This window comes from Canis lupus, chromosome 13, assembly GCF_048164855.1.
Source record: "Canis lupus baileyi chromosome 13, mCanLup2.hap1, whole genome shotgun sequence".
Lineage (NCBI taxonomy): Eukaryota > Metazoa > Chordata > Mammalia > Carnivora > Canidae > Canis > Canis lupus.
The window spans coordinates 44,800,716-44,826,764 of NC_132850.1; the positions used below are offsets into that span (position 1 = coordinate 44,800,716).

At 40.8% G+C, this 26,049-nt stretch overlaps 1 protein-coding gene across 3 annotated transcripts in view; it reads right to left on the reverse strand.

Annotated features, from left to right (window-relative positions):
* Positions 1-26,049, reverse strand: part of ANAPC10 (anaphase promoting complex subunit 10) — a 261,250-nt gene that overhangs the window by 1,662 nt on the left and 233,539 nt on the right. For 2 of the 3 annotated variants that reach the window (XR_012006050.1, XR_012006049.1), the window contains exons 6-7: positions 24,073-24,231; positions 10,723-10,785 (exon numbers count right to left, since the gene is read on the reverse strand). The gene's annotated coding sequence lies outside the window, so the exon portion shown is untranslated. Of the gene's footprint in view, positions 1-10,514; positions 10,659-10,722; positions 10,786-24,072; positions 24,232-26,049 lie in introns of those variants that run through there. The other variant, XR_012006051.1, reaches the window with a different exon arrangement.

The following is a 26,049-nucleotide window of genomic DNA, read 5'->3' on the forward strand; positions in this document are numbered from 1 at the left end:
AGTTTACACTGGTAATCTTGCAGGTATAATTGATGTGGCAAGGGGAACTAAAGAGATTGTTACAGGTTAAGACCAAGAGGAATCAGATATCATGAACATATCCAACCATCAGAAAGGTACCCCTCTCCTTTTTTTTCTTCTCTCTTTTCTTTCAGCAGGCTCCACACCCAGCATAGAGCCCAATGTGGGGCTTGAACTCACAACCCTGAGATCAAGACCTGAGCTAAGACCAAGTCAGACACCCAACTGACTGAGCCACCCAGGTGCCCCAAGGTTTTCCCCTTTTGCAACAGATTGGGGAAAGTGAATAAAAGCATTGTCTTAAAGAAAGAGAAAAATAAGGTAAACAGGGAAAAGGTATACAGGTCTGAAGAAAAAAAAAAAGCTAACTTAAAAAAGGTATAAAAGTCTAGTCCAGTCACCTTGGGAAAGCTGTCTGCTTCAGCTGTCATCTGCTCCAATTCCTGGTAAGTCCCTTTCAGGGAGGGAGTCTTTCTGAAGGCATCCTTTCCAGTGATGAAATCTTCATCATACTCTTTAGATTATGATGTCTGATGTTTTTGTTTCCTGGGAGTGCACTTTGGAAAGTCTACTCTACTGAAGTACAGTTCTTTCCAACAGAAGCAGTTGGACTTAACCACACTGAAACTACCCCCTTTTATCAGTTGTGGATTAAAGTAAACTGGATGCAGTGGGCATCCTGGGAGTATCTCAAAAGAAGAGAGGATACGGGTTCCAAAAGAAGGAGATCTAAGATTCAGAAGAAGCAACGGTGGTGCTTTTAGCCAGGGTATTTGAAGAGTTTCTACAAATCTGTCAATTAAGTCTTCATAATCCCATTAGTCCTGGAAGTTGAGGGTGATAATCTCAGTGAAAATGCTGTAGAACTGGCCAAACAGCGCAAACTTGTCAAAGTACCTGGCCAGTCAAGTGGGTTCCCCAATCACCATGTAGTTCAAAAGTTGGGGGGTGGTTCTCCAAGTATGAAGGATCCTTTCTAATAGAATTTTAGCCATGGAGAAAGCAGTAGCCTGTCCACAAGGAGAACAGGCTCTTATTAAACTTATGCAAATAGTTTTATTACCATGAAAATAAAAATACTCATTGAGTTCTTGAATTCTTGAGGTATCAGATAGGGAGAAAAAGTCATTGTTTTATGTATGTTCACAAAGATATATTTTACCAAATTGCTGCAATTCACAGATAGTTTGAGAAAAGTTTCCTTTAATTCAATTCAATGGTATGAAGTTACTAGAGATCTGTATTCAAAAGAACTTGTCAGAGTCCTTTTTATGAATTTCTCTGAAGGAGAAACACATTTGGTTTTGTTGTTGTTGTTTTAAAGATTTATTTTAGAGAGAAAGAAAAAGAGAGTGTGAGGGGAGGGGCAGAAGGAGACTCAAGCAGACTCTCCCCTCTGAGCTCAGAGCCCAACCTGGGGCTCAGTCCCAGGAGCCATAAGATAATGATCTGAGCAAAAACCAAGAGTCTGACACTCAGGCACCCCAAGATGAAACACATTTGTAAAAGCATTGAGTAAAGCAATAACTGCCTATAAATGGCAAAAGGTTTATTTTTCTTATTTTTGTGACATACATTTTATTTTTTTTTAAATTTTTTTTTAATTTTTATTTATTTATGATAGTCACAGAGAAAGAGAGAGAGAGGCGCAGAGACACAGGCAGAGGGAGAAGCAGGCTCCATGCACCGGGAGCCCGATGTGGGATTCGATCCCGGGTCTCCAGGATCGCGCCCTGGGCCAAAGGCAGGCGCCAAACCGCTGCGCCACCCAGGGATCCCTGTGATATACATTTTAAAATGATGACTGATAACATTATTTCAGGACATGTTGAGAATTTTAGAAATTGTATATAATTTGTGGGACACTTATATGAACACATGCCTATAAAAATATAAGGTAAAGAAGGTTTAGTGTTACTTTTGACAATGTTTCCCATGTAATTTAACATATCAAATAAGCCTCATTGGATTAACATCTCCCTTTTTATAAGGAAAGAGAATGAATCCTTTGAGATGTTCTAAGGGTCCTCTGAAAAAAAAACCAACCTAGTCCCTATAGTCTAAAAGACTTGGAATTTGGTTTGGGGAAGTTTGTGAAAAATATCAAAATGTTTTGCACAGTTGACCAAATAGGATCACAGGAAATTATAAAACAATATTTAATTATTCATTTAACCAAAGTGCCCAAAAGATTTCAAAGACAAGTAAAGGTGGCATGACAGCAAAAGCCTTAGTTCATTTTATAATCGTAGTACAATTAACATGTGGTGCTATATTAATTTCAGGTGTACAACATAATGATTCAACATTTCTATGCATCACTCCGTGCTCATGGAGGGAAGTGTACTCTTAATCCCCTTCACCTGTTTTGCCCATCCCTCCCCTCTGGCAACCACCAGTTTATTTTCTGTATTTAAGAATCTGGGGGTTTTGTCTGTTTGTTCTTTTAATAGAGAAAACTCAGCTTTTCTAAGTAATCAATGACCCGATAAAGAAAAAACACAGAATCTCTGTTTGCTAGACAAATTACATTAAAGATAAATAAACTTTGTTTACAATTTCTTATTAAGAGACCAATAATCCAAACAAATCCACAACAAAAAGTCATCCTTTTAACAGAGAGAAATTCTAATTTTGCATGAATGTATTCTAATATTAAAGCTGATTTTTAAATAAGTTCATTTTAATCTTAGCCAGCTTGACCACATATTAAAATTCTTTTTTAAAGATGTCTATTCCGCAAACTTTCTAGAACTTACTATTCTCTTACTGACAATGCACATCTTACTTTCTTTGCCTCCTTCTCATATATGGTCATTCTCTTCCCTCCTTATTGTCCCTACGAGTTTATTTTTACATAGATTAATTAGAATTCTTAACCATTAGAATCCTTAATTCATAGTGAAAATTAAGAAGTAAGCAATTGTGGACTGACAGATTTATAAATACATTTTATGATATCTAGAAGCATATGCCCTTTTCAATAGTACGGTCTTTCGGTGTGGCACAAGACATGATTACTTGCAGTCCCAAATTTAACTTTAGTTTCTCTGTAATAAGAAGCCAAAAGTAGATAAACCTCTGTTCAGTGACTAATGTTTTAGTGTTTTATCTTCCTTGGAAAATGATCCAGATATTTAATGAAATTCCAACGTTTAATTTAACTTAGCAGAACTCGACAGTTTCAAGTTACCAAAAAGATTTGTGGAAGCTACTTCTTTAACTACACATACCATAAAACATAATTATGGCATCTAAAAACTCTTATCCCATTTTTATCTGTCTTAATCATTCGTTCCCAACAATTATGTTTACATTACTCACAAAAACATTATGAGACATTAGGCAAAGTTAGTCATCATCTCAAGTGGATTTTCTTGCTAACAAGTTTTGTAACGGAACATGAATTTATTTGACTAGTAAACCCAGGTGGAATCAGTTATTTATTGGCATTGTATTTAATGCTGTTAACTCTGAAGACATGCCTATTTTTATTTAAGCAACAACTTAAAAGGAGCTTTTATTTATCGAAGATGATCTCAGCTCATGTGAACTCAAAAAATATTTGGGTTTGTTAATTTACATAAGTGCTTATTTTTCTTTAAGCCAATTAAATAGGGCTCTTTACAAATTAATTTTGCCAATATGATCTACAGGTAGAAAAATACCACATATCCATAACATACATAACATACAAATAGGCCCAGAGACCCTATACCTTTTGTTTAAAACATTTTAGCCATGTCTCAGTATGTTGGATTTGGGCTTACCTTAGTGGCCTCATTCTAACTAGATGACCTCTGTAAAAGGTTGTATCTCCAAATAAGGACACGTTCTGAAGCGCTGAGGTTCGAACTCTAACATAGGAATTTTGTGAGGGAGACACAATTCAACTCATAATGCCATGCTCCAGAAATGGCACCACACTTACTGAGGCCCCGTTTCCACTGTCTTACAGGTAGGTGCTTCTCAAGCTCCCCTGTGCCTCTAGTCACTCGGGGACTTTACTAAAGTACAATTTTGATTCAGTAGATCCAGGGTGGGGCCTGAGATTTCGTGTCTCTAATAAATCCCCAGGCCAGGTCACACTTTGAATGGCGAGGATCTAAAGCATGGTCCATAGGCTGTTTTCACTCTAAGGACAGCAGAGTATCACTGTCCTCGATGGAAACATGGCTCTGTCTCCAAAAGGGAAAGAAGCAAATGTCTTACATCTTAATACCAGGCTTGTGCTTAATGGAGTAGAATGTGCACCAGAGCACAGAGTAAATATTCATGCGTGGCAGTCAGTCATTCCCACGATGTGGAGCTGGGGCTGCCCGTTGTTGTTACTACAGTTACTGTTTTCATTTTCGGCATTGTAATCGCACAAACAAGTACAATATTTTCATGTATGCTGGAATTCATCTATCTGTTCAAAATAAACTTAAACTGGGCTGCTGAGGCTGTATGTCCCATAAATAAAATCTATGTTAGTTTAAAGCTGTGGAAATTGTGCCAAGATAGTATGTAATAATAACAGGAAACTGTGAAAGACTCCTATCAAGAGAAAAAACCTTAAAAAGGAAAATATCACTATGAATAAAAATATTTAAATGAAGATATAGACTTGAAAAAATAGAAAATAACTTCTGTGTTATATTGAGTTTTCAGAGATAAAGTTTTATACCTTTATCATAACACCAAGATATAATCATGTTACTTAGAGTTATAAACATAAAAGAATTATATCAAAATGCCTTGGAAGCAACTTTTAACACTGTTCACTAAAGAATAATACTATCTGATTCAAATATTTATGCACTTTTTAGCGCAGGTCTGTCCACTAGAACTTTCTGTGATGATAAAAATGTATTAGGTCTGCACTGTCTGTTATAGTAGCCACTAGCCAGTTACATGTGGCTATCGAGCCCTTGAAATGTGGCTGATGTGACTGAGGAACTGAATGTTTAATTTTATTTAGTTTTAATTAAATTTGAATTTAAGTTACCAATATGAAATAGAATGTCTTTTTATATTGGCTGCTTCAAAAGCTAGAACTAAAGGTAATTCAGACAGGTTAGTTTAAATGTTTTGGTGATGTGCTTGTTTCATAATCCCTTATATATATATATTATTCACATTGAAATGTTTCGTATTCCCTGTAACTTTGTTCTGTTTTGATCTTGTAGCTTATTCGAAATAGCATACTGTACTATTGCAGTACCAAAGAGTACTGTATACTCTTCACTCTGAGATTTTTTACATTGGCTTTGGACCAAAACCAATAAAATTTTTAACTCTAGGTATAGTTTTATAGTACAGTTAACCATTATGCATGTGTGGAAACTATGCACTGTAATAATGTGTATGCACATCTCTGAGTATAAACAAGTGAAGAAGTAGCACCACACACACAGAGTGCTGGTGGACAGACACTTGTCATGTGCCAAACTTCCCAAAGCACAGACAGAGGAACCAGGGTCATGAGAGTATAACTGTGTGCTTTTATTTTGGGTTGTATAAAATTCTCCTGGAAAAGAAGAATTTTGGAGCAATAATCAACATTTAGAGAGAGAAAATCAAATCCGTTAGGCTGCCTGTAAGATTCAGTTCTAACAATTTTACCACATGCAACCTGATGTGCCTGTGAGGCATGAGCCTGTGAGGCTCCCATATTGTACAGACTGACTTTAGAGCCCATAGACATAACCTCTGTGCTCTCCCACCTCACAAAGTATATTAAATGTGTACAGAACTTTAACTTAATTCTCTGTTCTTCTATTTTCATTATTTAACAGAGTCACAGTTTATTGCATCATGCAAGCCCTGCAGGGCCACTATGTAAGGTATGGCCAAGCAGAAGGTCTGGGACCCAAAGGAAGTGGAAAGTGGAGTGAAGAAAAGATCTTTCCCTAAATGAAAATAGACACAAAAGGCACAAGACGGTAGCAATTCAGCTAAACCAAGTGGAAATAAGTGGGAGTGAAAATAATAATACCTAATCCTTACATAATGCTATGTGCCAGGCACCTGTTCTAAGTACCACAAGACCATGAAGTCTGAGAATTTCACTCTCCTTAGAAGCTAACAAGTTAGCCTGCCACACTTTCATGAACGCTGGCAGGAGACACGACACTCCTGGCTCAGAGACAAAGGACAGTTTATTACTCAAAACGATAGCCATAACCAGCATCTAGTTTTCTGAGCTCCCAATTTTATAAAATAACACAGGAAAGGCCAGGTGGTACTTGCACACACAGTGGGTTGAGTTGCAGAAAAGGAACTTTGAGCTTAGGAATGCCAACTCTTTATGATGGACAGTAGGCAAACCTACCTGATCATTTTGTTAGAGGGAGAAGCCACCCCTGTTCTCCAAGGCTGTTTGCTACATAAGCATCCTTGAAAAGAACGTTCAGAACAAAGGCTTTCGGGGCTTCTGCTCTACAAGATGTGCAGAAACGTGGAAGACCCATGAAGGATTGTCGCCCAATGAACACTTCACAAATATTTTTAATTCGCTTAACCTTTACAACAGCCGTGTGAGGTCGGTGTTCTCACGCCATTTCACAAATGAGGAAATAGAGGAACACAATGTTCCCACAGCTATTAAATGGCAGAATGATAAAATAAAAATAAATAAATAAATAAAAATAAATGGCAGAATGAGAATTTGAAGTCAACAATTGGGCTCCAGGAGCCGCATTGTCCAACAGGACCATTACGTGAGCCCTGTGTATCACCTAACATGTTCTAGTAGCCACAGTTAAAAAGTAAAATAAGAAACAAGTGAAACTATTTTTAATAATATATTTTATGTAACGCCATGTACCCAGGATATGATTTCAACATGTAATCGATATATAAATTATTCATGAAATAGTTTATATTCTTTTTTACACTTAGTCTTTGAAAACTAGTGTGTACTCTACACGTACAATACATTGTAATTCAGACATGAAATTTTTATCAAAACTACTTGACAGTTGAAAAAGTAGATTCACGTACCCAATTTGTGGCAAGTAGACTTAAAAGCTTCCAATAACTGAATCAAGTCTTGGTTTTTGAAGGTGTACTAATCAGGATGAAACAATTTAAACGTTCATTTCTTCAGTCACAGTAGCCACATTCCAAGTGCTCATCAGCTAGTGAACAACACAGTGGCTCCCATATTGTACAGACTGACTTTAGAGCCCATAGACATAACCTCTGTGCTCTCCCGCCTCACAAAGTATATTAAATGTGTACAGAACTTTAACTTAATTCTCTGTTCTTCTATTTTCATTATTTAACAGAGTCACAGTTTATTTCATCCTGCAAGCCCTGCAGGGCCCTTGGGAGAAGCAAAGAGAGGGTAGTGCAGTGGGGAAGCTCAGAGCACAGGCTCTGGTCAGACGGCTCAGCTCGACCCATCACTTCTTAGCACTTCTCGGGTGACAATCAACATATTTCCTGACCTCCTGAAGCCCCAATTTATCCTTAAAGTAGGGCAATAACACCTCTGAGGATTAAATGAAGCCATTCACATAAAGGGCCTGGCCCAGTGCTTGGCACGTAATTCATGCTAAATAAATGTCAGTCATTGTTTGGTAACTAGAGAAAATTTAACACGCCACCAAAAATGTTTAATAGTACCTCATTTTACGATGCCCATTTGCTTCCTGGAGAGAGGCCTTGTTCCCTCAGCGACGTGGCCCAATGTCACCCTCTAGTGCCAGAAACCTTGAACAGCAGGCAGCACATACCAAACCTCCAGAACACCAAACCTCAGAAAAGATGCCTTCATTACTTCAACTTCAGATGCTGGTTGGCTCCAGGTCCCCCAGGCCCTGGCCCTGTTCAACAGTATGCTGGCTTTTAGGCCAGTGCTTCTCAAACTTTAATGTCCTTTCTTACCACTTGCCAGCTAGTCTTGTGAAGAACAGTTGACTCACTAAGTATGAAGTGGAACCTGAGAGTCTATGTTTCTTTTTTTTTTTTTTAAGATTTTATTTATTTATTCATGAGAGACACAGAGAGAAAGAAAGAGGCAGAGACACAGGCAGAGGGAGAAGCAGGCTCCATGCAGGGAGCCGGACATGGGACTCAATCCTGGGTCTCCAGGATCATGCCCTGAAGGTGGCGCTAAACCGCTGAGCCCCCCGGGCTGCCCAGAGTCTGTTTCTAAGCAGATTCTGATTCCAACGTTGCTGCCCCATAAACTCCTCTCTGTGTAGCAACATTTCTGGAAATTCTATTTCACATTCCAACTTTTTTTCAAAAGTAACCTCCAAAGTGTTCGACTAAAAAACTACAGGAATAAACTAAAAATTGTCTTCTTCTCCTGTAGGCCTGTGCAAGGGGAAAAGCCTTAAATGAATACGGAAGCTGAGAAACACCTGAATTTTAAGGATGGCTTCTAAGAACTATGCTCTTAGCAAGAGAAGATGGGGGTGGATGGACCCCAGGGCAATGCTTATTCTATTGACTTCAGAATGTAATTCAAGATCATGTATTATTCTAACTGGAAATCTATGAATTAATGATGACTAAATGAGTTACTCTGTGTTCATAGTTCGAGGCCCAGGGTAACTTGGAGTAGATAATGACATAGTGCTGGGATCACTGGACCAGCACTGGAAATTAAGTCAGAAGTCACTGATCAGTGGTCTTCCCAGTGCCATATTCAAGAGACACTGGAAGGTTAACATTTGGAAGATGTCATGATCTCTTGTTATTTCATATTTGGTAAAATAGATATAAGGATAACTGCTATATTTCTGCAAATGTTAAATAAGGTAACATTGTGAAAGTGTCTCAAAAATAGTGTTCCACACATATAGATGTAATTCATTTGAAGTCTGACAGACAAAATTGGCCATTATCTCTTTGGCATAATAGACAACACCGTTTGGTTCTTCTGTCTGGTAAGGAGAAAAGGGGGAAGGGAGATTGGGGTTTCCTTAAATGTGTCTATTTCTTTGAAAACCTTATTAGGGTTACAATGACTTAATTACTACAAATTTCTAGGTATTTGTGTTGCCTCCCACAAGTGACTGCCAAATTCATGATAATATTTATTCTCATCTTGTTTTCAAACATTTATTTCCGATGATGAGTTTAATACACCATGATACAGTCATATTTTGTTGGTAAGTTTGCTCATTGTCTAGCCAGACTCACTATGTTACCAACTTTGGTAAAAACAAAGTCCACAGGATTTTTCAAAGGCATGCTGAGTATCAAACATGGCAATCACATGGGGGGCCTATAGCATTTATCTCAAAGTGCCGTGATATCATTCTGGACATGAGTTCACATTTTTTTTACCTACTTTCAACCCCTGTTCCCACCAAAGATATATGTGCAGACTGGCCTCTGTACTTCCTTGTTTCTTCGTAAGAAATGATTTGATTTGTTCCTGTTGGCTTCTTAGAAGCTTGTTTTAAAGTGTTTTGCTCCCACTTGTTCTGACTTAGGATCTCATATTAATGTGCTCCCCCTAATTGATCCCATCTACAACATGAGAAATCAACAAAACATTCATATCAATGTATTGTACTTACTACAACATAAAATGAGAAAGAAGTTTGATTACCAAAGTTTTAGAAAAAGAACCAAAAACTGTTGTGCCCAAGATTGCGAATCCGAGAAACCACCAAGGAGCCGACACCAATGCAAGTGCATGAAGGTTTATTTACAAGCTCGAGCTTGGGTCCAAGTGTACCCAACGCAGCGGAGCAGGGACTTGGACCCCGAGACTAAGAGGGGTAGCAGCTTTATAGGGGCCAGTTGCCAATGGGATTGTATCATACGCAGAAAGTTGCACAGTCATGTCGGTTCACATGCAGGTGGCCGATTGAATTACATTTTACCCTATAGTATCCATTTGAGCTGGCCTATTATTTTGGCCAGAATCGGTGGGCAGTTTTGGTGGGCACAAGCGGGGGCGGGGCGGGGGGGTTTACATTGTTATGAGCCGATTTCCGATTTGGGTGTGCCTAGCAGCTTGACTAGGGTGGGGCAGCGCCTTAAGCAATAAGCAAGTCATGGGGGGGGTAATACAGGAGGTGGCAGGTGCAGCACAAAATGGAGTTAGTACTGTTCTGCTTGTCCAGGGGTAGGGGATTTTTGTTAAATTTCCTGGGTCCCACAAAACAATATAAACCCAGCCCTGCATCTCTATAATGAGAGAAAATCAAAGAAAGAAGGTACAAGAGATGAAGGGAAAGAAGAAGGAGAAAAAAGAAGGAAGGAGAGAGAGGGGAAGAAATTGGGAGGTTTCTTTGCTATACGCTTTCTCTTGCTTTTTTTTATAAGATTTTTTTGCTTTTTATTTATTCATGAGAAGCACAGAAAGGGGCAGAGACACAGGCAGGGGGAGAAGTAGGCTCCCCGTGGGGAGCCTGATGTGGGACTCAATCCCAGGATCCTGGGATCACAACCTGAGCCAAAGGGCAGATGCTTGACCACTGAGCCACCCAGGTGCCTCTTTCTTTCACATTTATATAAAACAACTAGACATTAGGGCCAGAAAACACTGATTTAATCACATGATGGTGTTAAGAACATTTACAACAATGCACCAATTGATAAATAGTTACTGAAGAGCAGTCCAGGCCCTGTTGGGAAGACAAAGGTGTAGAGGGCAAGTTCTTCTTTCTCAAAATGCTGAGAGACTGTGGGAGAAGGGAAAATATGCAGACTTAAAAGATAATATTATTTGTATCTCAAAGTACTTACCTGGCAAAGCAAATTTTTAGGCTTAAATCCAACCCACTTCGATTATTCGCCTGTGTTTGGGGCCTGAGTGAAGAGAGAAGGGTGAGATCTTGTGTTACAATTAAAATTCCAGATGAGATTTTTCACTCAGTCCATTAAATGAACCCATCATCATTTGTCACCCTGGGCACCGTGGAGATTCCCTGCTCTTCCCATTTGCCTATATCCAGACTGACCAGACCCTCAGGCCAGCCAAACAATCTTCCCACCATCACCGTAAGTGTCATAAGCTCCTGCTTTCAGCCTCTTTGATCAGCCTGTCAATTCAACTCCACCTCAGGATGGATACTCTTCCTTTCATTTTTGCGTTTATGAGCTACCTTACTAGAAGCAGAGACAGCCACGACATGTACATGCCCAGATTCAGAAAAGTTTACTCACAGGCAGGCAGCCTGGGCCAATATAAATGTGGCATTGTCAGACTGCTACAAACACAATATATTTAGTTAATGTTTCTATGAAGTTAAATTTCCTAACAAAAAGATACCACCTGAACATCACAATAAAAGTGAAACAAGATTATGGAACTTTTTGATATTAAAACTTCATACTACCAGTCTTTCTTCATTATCTAATTTGCTTCTCTACTCAGTAGGGAAGAGAAACAGCAAGGCTAATATTTGCAAGGAATTCTTATCTGAAAACCACCATGTGAAGATACATCATTACTCTTCCTTTAGGAGACAAAGTGCATTTCACATACGAAAAAAAAAAAGCAGCTTTTGAGATCCCCCCCCCAAAAAAGTCTACTTGGAACACTTTGATTGAATCTATTCAACCTCAATTCTACTTGTCCCCAAATTCCTTTCCAAGCAATTTAACAAAAACACTTGTAGCATGTGTAGTGAAAGTAGAGCTAATTAAGGGAAAAAACTTAAAGGGAGCCCAAACTGTTCAGGAAATAGCTCCTTACCCAGATATAAAACATTATATGGAAAGCTAATGAGTAGCCAAACGTCTCACTATCTGACTAGGTAAAATGCGATCCAGTGATCAGTCAGTGGAGTATCTGCAGCAGAGAACTCCCTTGATGTACCCACTGGCCTGCCTTGGGGGCTCGGGGGGCTACAGGAAAGACTAGACAGGGCAGCAGACCAGAGGGAAGGAAGGTCCTTGCTGGCACAGCCTGCATTTCTGCAATGTGGGGCTGGGTGGTGGGCTTCGAGGACAGGAAGGCCCAGAAACGCAGGGCATGTCAGAATGTCTGTGTCTTCCGAATAGGAACTAAACCACTGGAGGAATGTTGACTTGGGAGGAAGAAGGGGGTAGGGCAGGCTTCTCACCCTGCTGTATGGTTATTGTTGCGTTCTTTTTTTTTTTAAGATTTTATTTATTTATTCATAAAGATGCAGAGAGAGAGAGAGAGAGAGAGAGGCAGAGACACAGGCAGAGGGAGAAGCCGGCTCCATGCAGGGAGCGTGACGTGGGACTCGATCCAGGGTCCCCAGGATCACGCCCTGGTCTGCAGGCGGCGCTAAACCGCTGAGCCACCGGGGCTGCCCTATTGTTGCGTTCTTTAGAGACTTTGTGGGTCAAGGGGAAAGATATTGCACAAATTCTGTGTTTTTAACAAAATTGAGTTAAAGCATCGGTTTATCCTGGCTTTGGGGCATTCATTCAAAATTCCATTAAACAATAACTGCACACTCACTTTGGGCTCTGTACAAAGACAGACAAAGATCCAAGCCTGGAAGAACTTTCCTACTAAGGAGGGAGACATAGTAGAGAAATTCACAATAGACAGTGAATTTCGGAGTGATTTGTTATATATTGTAACAAATGGCATTGTGGCTGGCTGTATCCTCCAAGGTGGCCGCAACAAGATCTCCTATCCCACGTGCCTTCCTGGGGTCAGCTCGCATGGAGACATAAGACTTATTGCCCTGATCTTGAACCGGGGCCAATAAGAAGTAGAAGTGAAGCTGCAAGCCCTTCAGTATCACCACGTCATAAAAGGTCATGCAAGTTGCACTTTGCTCACAGGAACACTTCCCTTTTGAAGCCTCAACCATGATGTAAGCAGCTGGATTACCCTGAGGCCACTATGCTATGAAGCAGCTAAAACTAGCCTGCCTGGAGAGACCTTGAGATTACATGAAGGAGAGTGCTGCCCAGCCGAGCCCACGCTCCTGGCCCCCGTGCTGTTCCAGCTCCGGTCACTTCCTAACTGCAATTGCATGAGACACTCTGAACAGAAGCCACTCAGCCAAGCCTTTCTCAATCCCTGTCCCAAAGAAACTTAGAGATACATTAATAGAATGATTGCTTTTGCTTTAAGCCTCTAAGTTTCGGAGTGATTTGTTGTACAGTAGTTGATAAATAAAGCAGTTAAAAGGAAATGAACGGGGTGATGGCAGAGAGTAATGGGAAGTGAGAGCTACCTGAAATGGAGAGGTCACCGAAATCACGTCTCAAGAGGAGGATGTGAAGCATCTGGAAAAGGCCATCCAGACAGAAGCAACACCCAAGATCTTGAAGGAGGAAAAGACCAGTCGTGGTCAGGGGGGTCAGTGTGGTGAAGTATTGGAAGCAAAAGGAAGAATGAGTTGCATGTAGTTAGGAGACAATCATATAAGGTCTTGTAGGCACCTGAGAAGCAGTATGGGTTTTTAAGTGCGTTGAAAAGCCTTTGGGTGATTTGAAGCCACTAACTAACACCAGTCCAAACCATTACTACAGACGCCTTAGTTCCAAGGCTCTCCCTCCAGGCCACCTGTCCCAAAAATGGGCCTCGGTATCCTATGGAAACTGAAGTTGACTGACATCAATAAACAATACATCCACCATCTCAATCAGCAGTGTCTGCTCATAATGCAATGGCAGATGTCTCTTTTATCTCAGAGACTGGCACCCTATGTTCTATACAGGGTTTCCTGCTGACCAAGATGTCCAGTTTCAAACCCTCTCAACTGTGCATAATCTTCATACTTATTTCCAGACAAGGAATTTCATTTTTGCATTTCCCTGCAGACCCTCCTACTGAGTAGAGACTTGTTGAATGAATGACTTGCTAGAACAATGCAAAACCATTAAAGACACACCAAATGTTTGATTTAGTAGCCAACTCTGTGCATGCAATAAAATGCAGCCTGCAAACCCTGCTCTTAACCCTGCAAACTCCATCCTTAACTTATCTTGATGGGTTCTTCTGGATGAAGTCCTTTGTGCTAAGGGCCTTCAATAAATCTGCCTTGATTTCTGTTTTTGTGGAGTCTGTTTTTTAAATGGCATTTGGAATTTAGAGACATTCCCAGACATCAGAGTTCTGTGAGCAAAGAAGGGAGGTAGAGGGGGAGTGGGATGAGTTGGGCAGGGTGGACCGGGTGGTCAACTGGTTCTTATCATAACTGTTTAGTTTCATTTACATTTTTCTCTGGGTTTCTCAGGTCCAGGGCAGTGTTATTTGATGTTGAACACCTGCCTTCACACAGGGAGAGCTGCAGCTAGCCCTGCCAAGAGCAGCATCGACACTGCTGCTCCATAGAATTGTGTAACAGGGCTAAAAGATGGACACCCACAAGCTCCCATCTGCTTCATGGGATTCCGGTTCCAGAGGAGTCACCTTATCCATGATTATAGAAGAGAAGACTCTCTACTTGTGCTTTTAGTGCTTGTTGTAAAAGCAAGCTTGTCAGCACACTTAGGCTACTTGATTTTGTTCATTGATCATTTTTACAGGTCTCAATTCACTCTTTAAGGAGACATGAGTGAAAGACAAGAAAAACCTAGACTACATTGTGCTACGCTGATTCTCAGGGAGTCCTTGGACATACTCTATCAGAGCTGTATTAAAACTGGAAGTTCTGCAACTCAGAGAGCTTTCCATTCTGAGAATCCAGAACAACTCACAGGTTACTAGATAATAACAGTTATACAGGAACCTCGAGAATGGCACTTCTCACATTTTCATTTCTGTACTAATTGCCTGGGCATCTTATAAAAGGCAGATTCAGATACAACGGGTCTTGAGTGGGACCCAAAACTCTAACAAGCTTCTAACAAGCTTCCATGGGATGTCGATGCTATTGTCCAGAAGCACACTTGAGGTAGGAAGAGTCTAGATTCCAGATTCTAGTTTAGACTCCAGATTCTACAGCCCATGCCCCAGGACAGTGGTTCCCAAAGCATGGTTCCCAGACCAGCAGCATCACTGGGGAACTTATTAAAAATGCAAATTCACAGGCCTCACCTACTGGATCTGAAATTTCAGCAGCAAGGCTCCTCACTCAGTATGTTAGTGAGCACACAGGGGATTCTGATGTACAAAAAAGAGTGAGACCTAAGGCACTATCATGATTCCCTCACTCAAGGGGACATAAGAATTTTTAGCCCCTCTCTCAAAACTTTGATCTAATAATCAACAACTCTAGAATCAACAAGTTTGATGTATTTAACACAAATCTAGAGTTTAGAGTTGAAAATCATTTCAAAATGTTTCATCATCACCAGAATGCAATTTCCATATAAAAATCCTCAGCATTTTTCACATTTAAAAAGATTAATTGTTTAAAAATAATATGATCTCGGGACAAGTCCAAAATCCTGAAAGCCAGGCTCTTAATGCCCAAGTATAGACGCCAAGCCAAGGAGCACTGGAGTTCTTGGAATCTAGGCACATCTTTGAACATTTCTGGGGGCCTGGTGGTTATCCTTAGAGGGAGGTGACTAGATGGCTCAGGGATATCTCAGGTTGAAAAGTGGTGGACTTGAGTCATTTCTTTTACTCCAACGGAGTAGGCCAAATGTAGCAACCTCCTAAAATGATTGGCAGGATCAGTAGTCTAGCAAGAATTAGACCGCCCTCCTTGCGTAGGCTGGAAAAACACCTCTGACCCCAGACCTTGAGGCAAAATTTCCAGGGTTGCCAAGACCCTGTTAACTGTCTATCACCTCTGAGAGTGTGAAAGGGCAGGTTACCTCTCAGGTCACCAGAGAAGGTGAAATCTGGAGCCTGTCCAGGCCACAGGCCACCACCTGAGACACCCATGAATCAGGCTTAGAGCCTTCATACCTACTCTGATTTCAGCTTTCACAACTGGGATCACTTTGCAATTTCAGTTTTAAGAGTGATCTTGTGGAGAAATACATAAACCCCTCACCAATGCCTCCTCAACTGTAACTGTGGGAGCACAAGACCTTGCAGCAGAATAGTGCTGACTAACAGGATGTTAGGCTCCTACAGCCCGTTTTGGCCTCTGAAGCCCTCAAAGCACCAGCCCGCACGACCTCTCCACTCCTTCAAACAACTTCAGTGAAACAGAAACATCATGGTCTCCAATCCTCATCAGACGAGAGAGAAGAGAGTGTGTTTGCCCAGGCCTCATCGGAGCTTCTGACTGGGCTCAGGGCTCAGCGCACCAAGAGAGATTTGGGTGCCCAAGGGCGCTCTGGAAGAGGGGAATTAAAAAGAAAAAGGTCATCCTGAGAGGAAACAACTCTGCTTGTGATGTAAGCGACATTAATCACGAAACCAGCAGAATTCCCAGGCAACAGAAAGAGGGCAGGCTTCCGGAAATGTTGTTTTTGCGTCAGAATGTGTATTTTTCTCTCTTCATGTCCTGTGCTAGTCTTTCGACGGGGTCGGTGTTGGTTTGAGGGGAGCAGGGTTGAAGGGAGGTTCCAGCTCTCTCCATGTTGCTCAAATTCATCTTGTGATGTGCTGCCTGAGGGTCAGTGGCTAAGCTTACACTTAAGATCCTGATACTTGGTTTCCTGATGGTTCCCTATGAGTTTCCCAATACCACTTTTGTAATCCACATTTTATTTATGCAACAATTACAAAAATTTCCCCAAGGGGGTCATTGAGGATGTTATCAAAAGTACCTCAGGTTTTCTGAACTGATAAGTTAATATCTAAAGCTTTTTAGAATGCTGTGATTGCTTTTCTTTCTTTTCTTCTCTCTCTCCTTTCTTTCCTTTTTTTTTCTTTTTCTTCTTTTTCTTTTTCTTTCTGTCTCTGTCTCTTTCTCCCTCTCTCTTTCTTTCCTATTTTAAAATGTCAAAGACTTCCTGACATGCTTTGGCCATGGAAATGGAACATATTTTCTCATTAGGTTAATTAATGGCTCTGCTTGGGTGGCATAATTTGGTGTAAGTTTCCTTTTAGAATTCTGTCATAACTAAAAAGGATCTTATTTTTGTTATGTTTTGTGGTGTCTTTAAATTTTTATGACTTCTACTTTGTTTAGTCTGTGTGTAATCCTTCTTTTGAAACCTAATGTCCTAGAAAATTTACAGTTTTCTCTCAAAACTGGCACTTTTTACATTTTATAGTGATTCCTGTTTCTTTGGTTCTCACTAGAACTTCATTGAAGTCCTTAAGGTATAATTCGCAGCTCAGGGAATTTATGATTACATCGTCAAAGTCAACTCCCCAAATGCAATATATTAAATCTGACAAGATGCTGTTCATTAATCTTTGAAATACAGCCAGGTGTGATGTAGTGAAGGGAGCCTTCCAACTAGGAACAGCTGAGGAGCTCCAAACTGCCCCCCGCTGGGGAGGATTCCTTCCTGCTCCCTGCCAAGGCTGCCTGGGTGGGGAGGGAGCCCGCCAGATGCCTTCCTTGGCCAACCGCGGGGTTCCCTGGCTTTGCTGGTGTTCCTGCAGCCCTGCAGCGGCTCACTTCTCTGTGCCTTCATCCAGTCAACAAATATTAGGAGCCCGCTTTGTGCCAGGCACGAGGTGGGCCTGGAAAGACCGTGGTTACCCACACAGAATCAACCTTTGCCTCATGGGCTCATGGCTTCGGGCCCAGCCCTACCAGCTATGAACAAAGGCCTCAGAGCTCCTTCAGTCGCTACCATGCACCCATGCGAAACACAGCACACCAGTTGAACGTGCAGCGTCGCTCCTGTCCCTGACACACGGCTTTGGTGCACACTGACTTCCATCCCCTGCCAGGGGGCCTGCAATACAACCTGATGAGCCAGCGCCCTGGCTGGGCTCTGCACATGGTACGGCAAGGGGGACAGCCAAAGCCACTTTGGGGGCAATCGGTGGCTAGATAAGCACTGTGCCTCTAGAACCGTGTGGAGGGGAACTCTAGATGAAAGGCAATGCTTCTTAGAGGAATCTGTGGACCCTTCTGCCTGCCCATAGGAAACGTGGCCAGCCAAATGCGGCATGGTATTCTGGTTTGGATTCTGAAAGAGAAAAAGGCCATGAGTGGAAAAAAGGTAAAATCCATACAAAGTCTGGAGTTCAGTTAATAACAACATGCCAATATCGATTTCTTAGTTTTGTGTAATGTGCATCGCAGTGTAGATGTAACACTGGGGAAACGGGGACAGATGTTTAGAAACTCATCACACTATCTTAGCAACTTTTCCACGATTCTAAGACTATGCCAAAATAATAGATTTGTTTTTTATTTTCATTTTTTTTTAAAGATGTATTTACTTGAGGGCAGCCTGGGTGGCTCAGCGGTTTAGCACCACCTTCAGCCCAGGGTATGATCCTGGAGACCCAGGATGGAATCCCATGTCGGGCTCCCTGCATAGAGCCTGCTTCTCCCTCTGCCTGTGTCTCTGTCTCTCTGTCTCTCTCTCTCTCTCTTTTTTCTCTCTCTCATGAATAAATAAATAAATAAAATATTTTTTAAAAATCTTAAAAAAAAAAAAAGAAGATGTATTTACTTGAGCAGGAGAGCACACATGTGCACAAGGGGAGAAGGGCAGAGGGAGAGTTTCTTCAGGCAGACTCCCTGCCAAGTGTGGAGCCTGATGCAGGGCTTGATCCCATGGCCCTGAGATCATGACCTGAGCTGAAATCAAGAGTCAGATGCTCAACCAACTGAGCCACCCAGGTGGCCCAATAAGTTTATTTTTTAAATGTTTGTTTATGAAAAAGAATCCTTAAAATGAATAATAAGCTACTAAAAAAGAAGAGCACATAGTTGGTGTTAGGAAACCATCTAGCTCCCAGTGACAAAATACAAAGTTTTCTGAAGCTAAGGAGAAATATACGTAAAAACTCCAAACCTTGGAAACGGATGGTCTACGAAAGACAATACTCTGACTGGACTTTTCCCTCTCTCATGCTATTTTGAATTTGCTCTCATTGGTTTTAAGATCACCTTTCAAGGCTTGTGTAAAATGAACAAGTATGTAGTGGAATCTTACATTCCAGGTTAAAGAAGCAAGATTCTTACAATTTTATTTTTTAACTCTGAATTTACAATACTCGTTCTTTTATTCATTGCCACCTTCCCTAAATCTCTTTTCCTTTCTCTCTCTCTTTCTCTCTCTCTCTCTCTCACACACACACACACACCCCAGAACATTGCTGAAACACAGTTAGCTCGTCCTTTCGTGTATGCACACATGCTCTTCATTTTCCTATATTTGCCTAGCCATGTAGAAATTTCTTTTTAAGTAACATAAGTATTTATGTGTGCAGATTGAAGATATTCCTGGCTTAGAATTACATTCAAAAAGACTTGGCTTGCAGCATCCAATAAATGATCCTTGTTTTTGTTAGACTTGTTACACGGTGGGGTAGTTACACAATATGTGCAGTACACACTCCCACTTAAATCTTTTCAAGGAGAATTTTCTCTTTCAAAATAGAATGGTGGTGATGAAGGCAATTTTTTTAGCTAGTTGCATGCTTGAAAAGATAATGGTTTTGTAAACCAAGTATAAACCTCTGAACAAACTGCTGGCTGCAATACAGTTTCCTCCAAGAGCAGAGACAGCCTTTCTTTTTCTTTTTTTTTTTTCTTTTTTTCCTAAGTAGGCTCCAATGCAGGGCCTGAACTCATGACCCTGAGATCAAGACCTGAACTGAGATCAAGAGTCAGGTGCTTAACCAACTGAGCCACCCAGGCTCTCCAGAGATAGCCTTTCAACATTCTAATGATGCCTTGTCTAAGATGAAAACTTCTCCCCATCAAGGGAAACAGATCATAGAATTAGACTGTTAGTGCTGGAAGGATTCTTAAAGATCATCTCATGTAATTTTATTGTATTAAAGATGAGAAAACATGGGCAGCCCGGGTGGCTCAGTGGTTTAGCGCCGCCTTCAGCCCAGGGCGTGATCCTGGGGACCCGGGATCAAGTCCCACATGGGGCTCCCTGCATGGAGCCTACTTCTCCCTCTGCCTGTGTCTCTGCCTCTCTCTCTCCCTGTGTCTCTCATGAATGAATAAATAATTAAAAAAATAATAATAAAGATGAGAAAACAGATGGGGGCTTATGCTGTATTCAAGGCTTTGATGACAGAGCAGAACCAAAACCAGATACCTAGATCCCGGGGCCACGTACTCCCGCTCTGTGCTGCACTGGAGTGACATCCTGGGGCCTAAGCCCTGGGGGCTTTCAATACAAAATCTCAAAAAGTTTGCTTTGTGCTCCATACCTTCATCATTTAAATGAAATAATATGTGCAAACAAGTCACTGATGAACTGGGATGTGCACAAACGTCCTCTCTGATGCTGTTGTTTTCATTATTAGTACCTCCAGTGGGCGAGGAGAGGGACATGACGCATGCAAATTCCACAAATTCTATCCTGGAAAGACAGGCACACTTGACATGCTGATAATCATCTTCTGTGCTATCCCTTCTGATTCCATTGCTTCCCCGTGGGATTCCCTGTTCTCTTGAAGAAACTGCTTTTTAAAATTCCTTTCCTTCTTTTGGACTTTCATTCTCTCTCTTTTAATATGTATATAAGCCGACAAGAAGGACTCACTGAAGAACAGGGCCCAGGTTTCTAGAAAGGCTCTACAAATAGGAAGTAAAACCACATCACACTATTTATCGGCCAAAAGTAATAAACCCAGCCAGCCTCAGCGCCCTCTTGACTTCGTCAGCAACTAACACTCCTCATTTCTCCCTTTCCTTGCAAAGGCAAAGGAAAAAAAAAAAATGCCAGGCAAAGAATGCCAGGCAAATCAAACCATGGGAAAAATAACACCTTCAAACTGAGGGCAAAATTCTCCTTTCCAATCCCTGTTGCAGATGTCCCATCCGGTATGCTTGGCCAAGTATGCTGCTCTTGGAATAAGATATGGAACACAGGTTAGAGAGAAGATTTTGGCCAGAGATTCGTTGTTAATTTTTAATGCATAGTTGTAAAGCCTGAGAAATCTCACTATGATTTAGTTTCAGACACTAATCAAAACATACCCATGTGAGATAGTTCCTCATACATCTTTAATAAATATGCCTCTGATTTCCCACAAATTATATTAATTAGATGCTCCTCAAATCAGTGAGTCTGTGCTTATCATTAATTGATAGAATAAATGGCAAACTTGAGATTCAATATTCCAATATTTGCCCCAAACAGAAACTTCCAGGGTGATTGCAGCCTGGAAAAGCCATTCTTGATTCTTGCCTTTTTGGCCCTGGGAATCCATCTGCCTCTTCTCTTTCAAGTCAATAAAGGATTGTTTGAAGACAAGCAAAAAAGGCCACCTTCTTTTTTTTTTTTTTTTTTAAGATTTTATTTATTTATGAGAGACACAGAAAGAGAGGCAGAGACACAGGTAGAGGGAGAAGCAGGCTCCGCACAGGGAGCCCAATGTGGGACTCAATCCTGGGACCCCAGGATCATGACCTGAGCCTAAGGCGAACGCTCAACTGCTGAGACACCCAGGCGTCCCAAGCCTACCTTCTTAATGTCAGCTTTCATCTTTCTCATCAACCAAGAGTAGCAGCTAAGAGAAGAAACACACAACTACTTGCAATGAATCACCCTTTCTGAAATACAGGGTTTTGGATTAAAAATCAAATACTCTGGATTTTAAATCCTGCTCTGTTGTGAACTCACTGTCTGGCATCTCCAGGTTCTCAAACTCCTTCTAAGTCCTCCAACATTCTGTTTTTATTTTTTTTATTTTTTTATTTTTTATTTTTTTCAACATTCTGTTTTTAAAATAAGGATAGTTTCTCCCAGTCCTAATATTTTCTAAACCTCAGAATGAGATTCTTGTCAAACAGGTAGGAGTACATAAGTATCTTCCAAGATGCGGTCACATGGGTAGAGAAAGGCACATACACACTTTCATCTCTTGAAATGGTATTAATAGGGGCAAATGAAAATTCTATGACCAGAAGAAGAAAAAATCTTCCTGATTAGGACACCAGTTGTGTTCTACTCATTTCCCATTCGCCAAACATTGTCTTTAACTGCCCTTCTTGTACCTAGGGTTTCTTCCAGGAGAGGGAAAACAGAACACTCCAATACATCCAGGAAAACCTTTTCTCCTGTGATTAAAATTTGACCAAGAAGACAACATTTTAGAGGTGCTGCTTCATGATTGATCCTTGTTTTAAAACAGGTGCTGTCACAAATCAGGAGTTGGCAGGCACCGAGCCCATATTCTGCATGAGACTGTATGCTCCACACTTAATATTAGGCACTCAGCCACGGCACTTAAAGAGGGAGATTGTATCCCTTCTTAGGGAGGAAACTAAGGCACAAAGAAGATAACTTGTCCCGGGTCATTTATGTGTAATAAATGCTGACTTAGAAATTTAAATCAAATGTGCCTAGTTCCAAAGCCTTGCCTTTATGGCGGATGAACTTGTTTGTACAAGGTTTTGCCTCTTAGAAAAAACTTAGCTTATTAATGGTATCAAAGTCAAGTTTCCTTTCTCTCTCTCTCTTTTTAAAGATTTTATTTATTTATTCATGAGAGACACAGAGAGAGAGGCAGAGACACAGGCAGAGGGAGAAGCAGGCTCCAGGCAGGGAGCCCCACGTGGGACTCGATCCCGGGTCTCCAGGATCACACCCTGGGCTGCAGGCGGCACTAAACCGCTGTGCCACTGGGGCTGCCCAAGTTTCCTCGCTCAAGACAAAAGCATGCAGAGTCATGAGATCATAACACTTTATCAGGCACAAACTATTGAATTCAATGAGTACTAACATGAAATCAAAATAGAGGATAAGAGAATAATTGCATTTTACAGGTCTGAAAACCAGTGTGTGATGGATCCAACCAATGTTTCAAAAGTCACCAAAGGGATCGGCTTACACAGCCGACTAAGAAGATTTCATAGTGGTCATTCTTTTCAAGTATTTCCCTACCTCACCCTAGCTTCCACCACCCAGGGAATTTCAAGAGGCAAAAGAAGCATGGCTGGCAGAGCAGTGGGTCAAAGGCAGGACCTGCAGTGCTGCAAGGGCCACCAAGGTGAAACTCAAAGAACCACCCCTTGAGAGCTTTGTTTTCACGCCTGAGAGGCTTTTTGAAATTCACTGACTGGGATTAAACTCCCCAAATGTCTCTTCATCCCTTCCCCCCTCCACAGACACAGATTATTTATTTACTTCTCTCCACCTCCCAGATCTGAAAAAAACAGGGACTGTAAGTGGGAAGTGGCAGGAGGAGCTTCCAGGTGTCCTAGGCCAAGAGATTAGAAGAGATCATGTTTCAACTCCCTACCGTCCCACCCATTTACTCGGCCCTACCGCACCCATCACTCACCCTGACAGGCACACCTTACACCTTTGGCTATCTTCATGGAGGGTGTTTATAAATAAGGGCACCTGCTGTGAGAGCCAGACATTCATGGGAGCAGCCAAGGAGACAATAGAGGATATGTTTGGGTAGTGTTTATGCCTGAATTTTCCCAACAGCTGGATCTGCATTATATAATAGCCTATATAGGCTTTTGTGACGTTTGTGTTGCAGGAGAGAGAAAGGAACAGGTTCCCTGTCTTCGTATTGGAGACACATCCGTAAACCTGTTGCATTCTACAGCAAGTGAACCAAAGGTAAACATCTAATAGTACTTGGAACTCTACTCCTTCTCTGTTAGGGAAGGTTAAAACATGTTGGTTAAATGAAAAGCTTGGCTGAAACTAGATTCTTCCCCAAACACAAAAGAAGGTTGTAATTTCAAGCATTTTCCTCCTTGGACTTAATCGTGAATATTAAGTATTGGTACCCAAGTGCCAGAGTAACAAAGTAAAATAAAGACCACCCATCAACTTAATTCCAAAAGCTTATTTCATGCAACTCAAGCTTCAGTTATCTGAGAGTGAGTGATGCTATTCACAACTGCCCATAACAAAAGTTAAAGCGTTTATGGTAATTTGACTTTTTCATTTTTCACCAGTTTGCTTTCAGATAGCTGGGAAAATATTTTTCACTTGTATTCGATGACATGATTTCTAACATATCTTGACTAATTTCTCAATTAGCCAGGATCACCCCAAATGCCACTCACACTGAATCATGGGCCAAAATGTCCAAAACATAATTTGAACCCAATAATCCATGAGATACTCCTTAATAGAAGCAACTGACTCTGTGTTACATTTGTAGTATTTGCCACATCTTAAATATCATACCTTTTATTTCCTTTTATGTAGTTTCATTCTATTCAGACCCAAACACTCCAACCTTCTCCCACCAGCACCAACACTCCATCCTCCTCCCTTGAAATTTCAAGATGGAAATGAAAGATTCTATCCTTTATCATTTCAGAGTCCAGAGTGCACTCCTCTTTCCTGTTGAAAACAAGAAACCACAGATGTTTCAGTCAAATTTCTGTGATTAAAATAATTTCTGCAATGGAGACATCATGCCAAAAGCAAAAACACATTCTAATGCATTGTTTGTCTGGAAAAATAAACTGCATTACAGGGAGGAATGTAGAGCAAGGTAATCATAGAAACCCAGAGGCATAATCCAGTTAAACTTCTTGACCTGCATCAAATGTTGACAATTCTAACTTCTCTGTTCCAAGAGAACTTTCTGGGACACATTACCAACATTGCTTAAAAGTCCTGCCACCTAGTGGAAGAAGTAAATAAACTAGACCTCTGGTACCCTGCTAGATGGAGAGACCTTGAGAAAAATAGCTCCTCTGTCAACAAGACTTCACTTGAATAATCATATTGGGTTAGCATTAGACCTGATATTCATAAAGTATCAAGATTTATTGAAAAGGGTTGTTCTACTCTTCCTGTTCAATGCATCACATTCAAGATACGTAAGACTTAAGATCAAGCCCTCAACTATGGGTGGAATCCACAAAGTTAAGAAATAAACCAAATCCATTCCAGCTTTTCCTGGTGGAGGGCACTCAACTAGGCACTTAATCCTCCAAAAGCTCAGCAGGAAGACTCTTTATAAAAAGAATTTCTTTATTTGGCAAAAGGAAAATATCCTGCCTGAACAGGAAGGTAGATCATTAGTGGCTGGACCTCACAGATAGCCACTAAGTTTCTGAGAAAACTTCCTGATGAGTCACATTGGGAAGGAGCTCTCCAGAAGAACTTTGAGCATAGTAGTATTCATGAATAAGATCAACAATGCTTGCTTGGCCCAAATGATAACAACAGATGTGTTATGACAGCAGTCAGTTCCTCAGTGACTTGAAGAAGGGAACTTGCCTCCCTGTCTACCTGGCTAAGGAAACAAGAGAGTCTGTGATGGGCAAGATCAGAAATAGTGTGGGATTACTGTACATCGCAAATTGACATGTTTCTATGGTGCAAGGCCACTAAATACACTTGCCATTTGCCAAGGCCGATTTTAGATTCTTCTCTGTCCATGATTAAATGCAAACGCTACTAGGCCACTAGCCCTCTCCAAAGGTCCAGGGCTATTCTGAGAGAAACAACATTTGCTTCTGGTAAAAAAAATTATGATTCCAGGCTCCAATATTAATTGTATCTTCAATTCCATCCTCTATCTCTGAGACAAACGATCTACTGGCAAACACTTGTGGATAAATGATCTACCAGTGAACACTTGTGATGTTTAAATTAATATGTATAAAACACTTTGGAAGGAGTTATGAAAGACAATCCTACCACTCAATATTCGAGAATTATGTTCTGTGTCTTTATCCAAACTTGCCATTATTTGTTCAGGTTTTTTTTTAAAACAAACACCATTGTTTACCGACTTAGATTTGATTTCATGAAGAATTTATTTCACAATTGAAGACTGAAGTGCTTTTCATAATTTAATTGTTAGTATTGCTACATTCAAGAAAGGTTTTTCCATCACTCTTACAGAATTTTTTTTTTCAGTTTTAGAAACAAGAGAACCTATAGAACTGGATCAAAATAAAAGAACTACAGTATTTCCAAAGAATGCAAAATATTTTTTATAACAAGGACTAATTTTTGTTTTATCATTTAATCAGTTATCTCTAAAGATTTCATAGCCACTTCTATGGTTACATCATTTTCTTTCTAAAAAAAATTAAATAAGAAGCCAGTAAATGAACCTGAGGCTTGCCCTACAAAAAATAGCAGAGTCCTTCTGGGTGAAATGAAAGGACACTAGACAGTAACTTAAATTTACATAAAGAA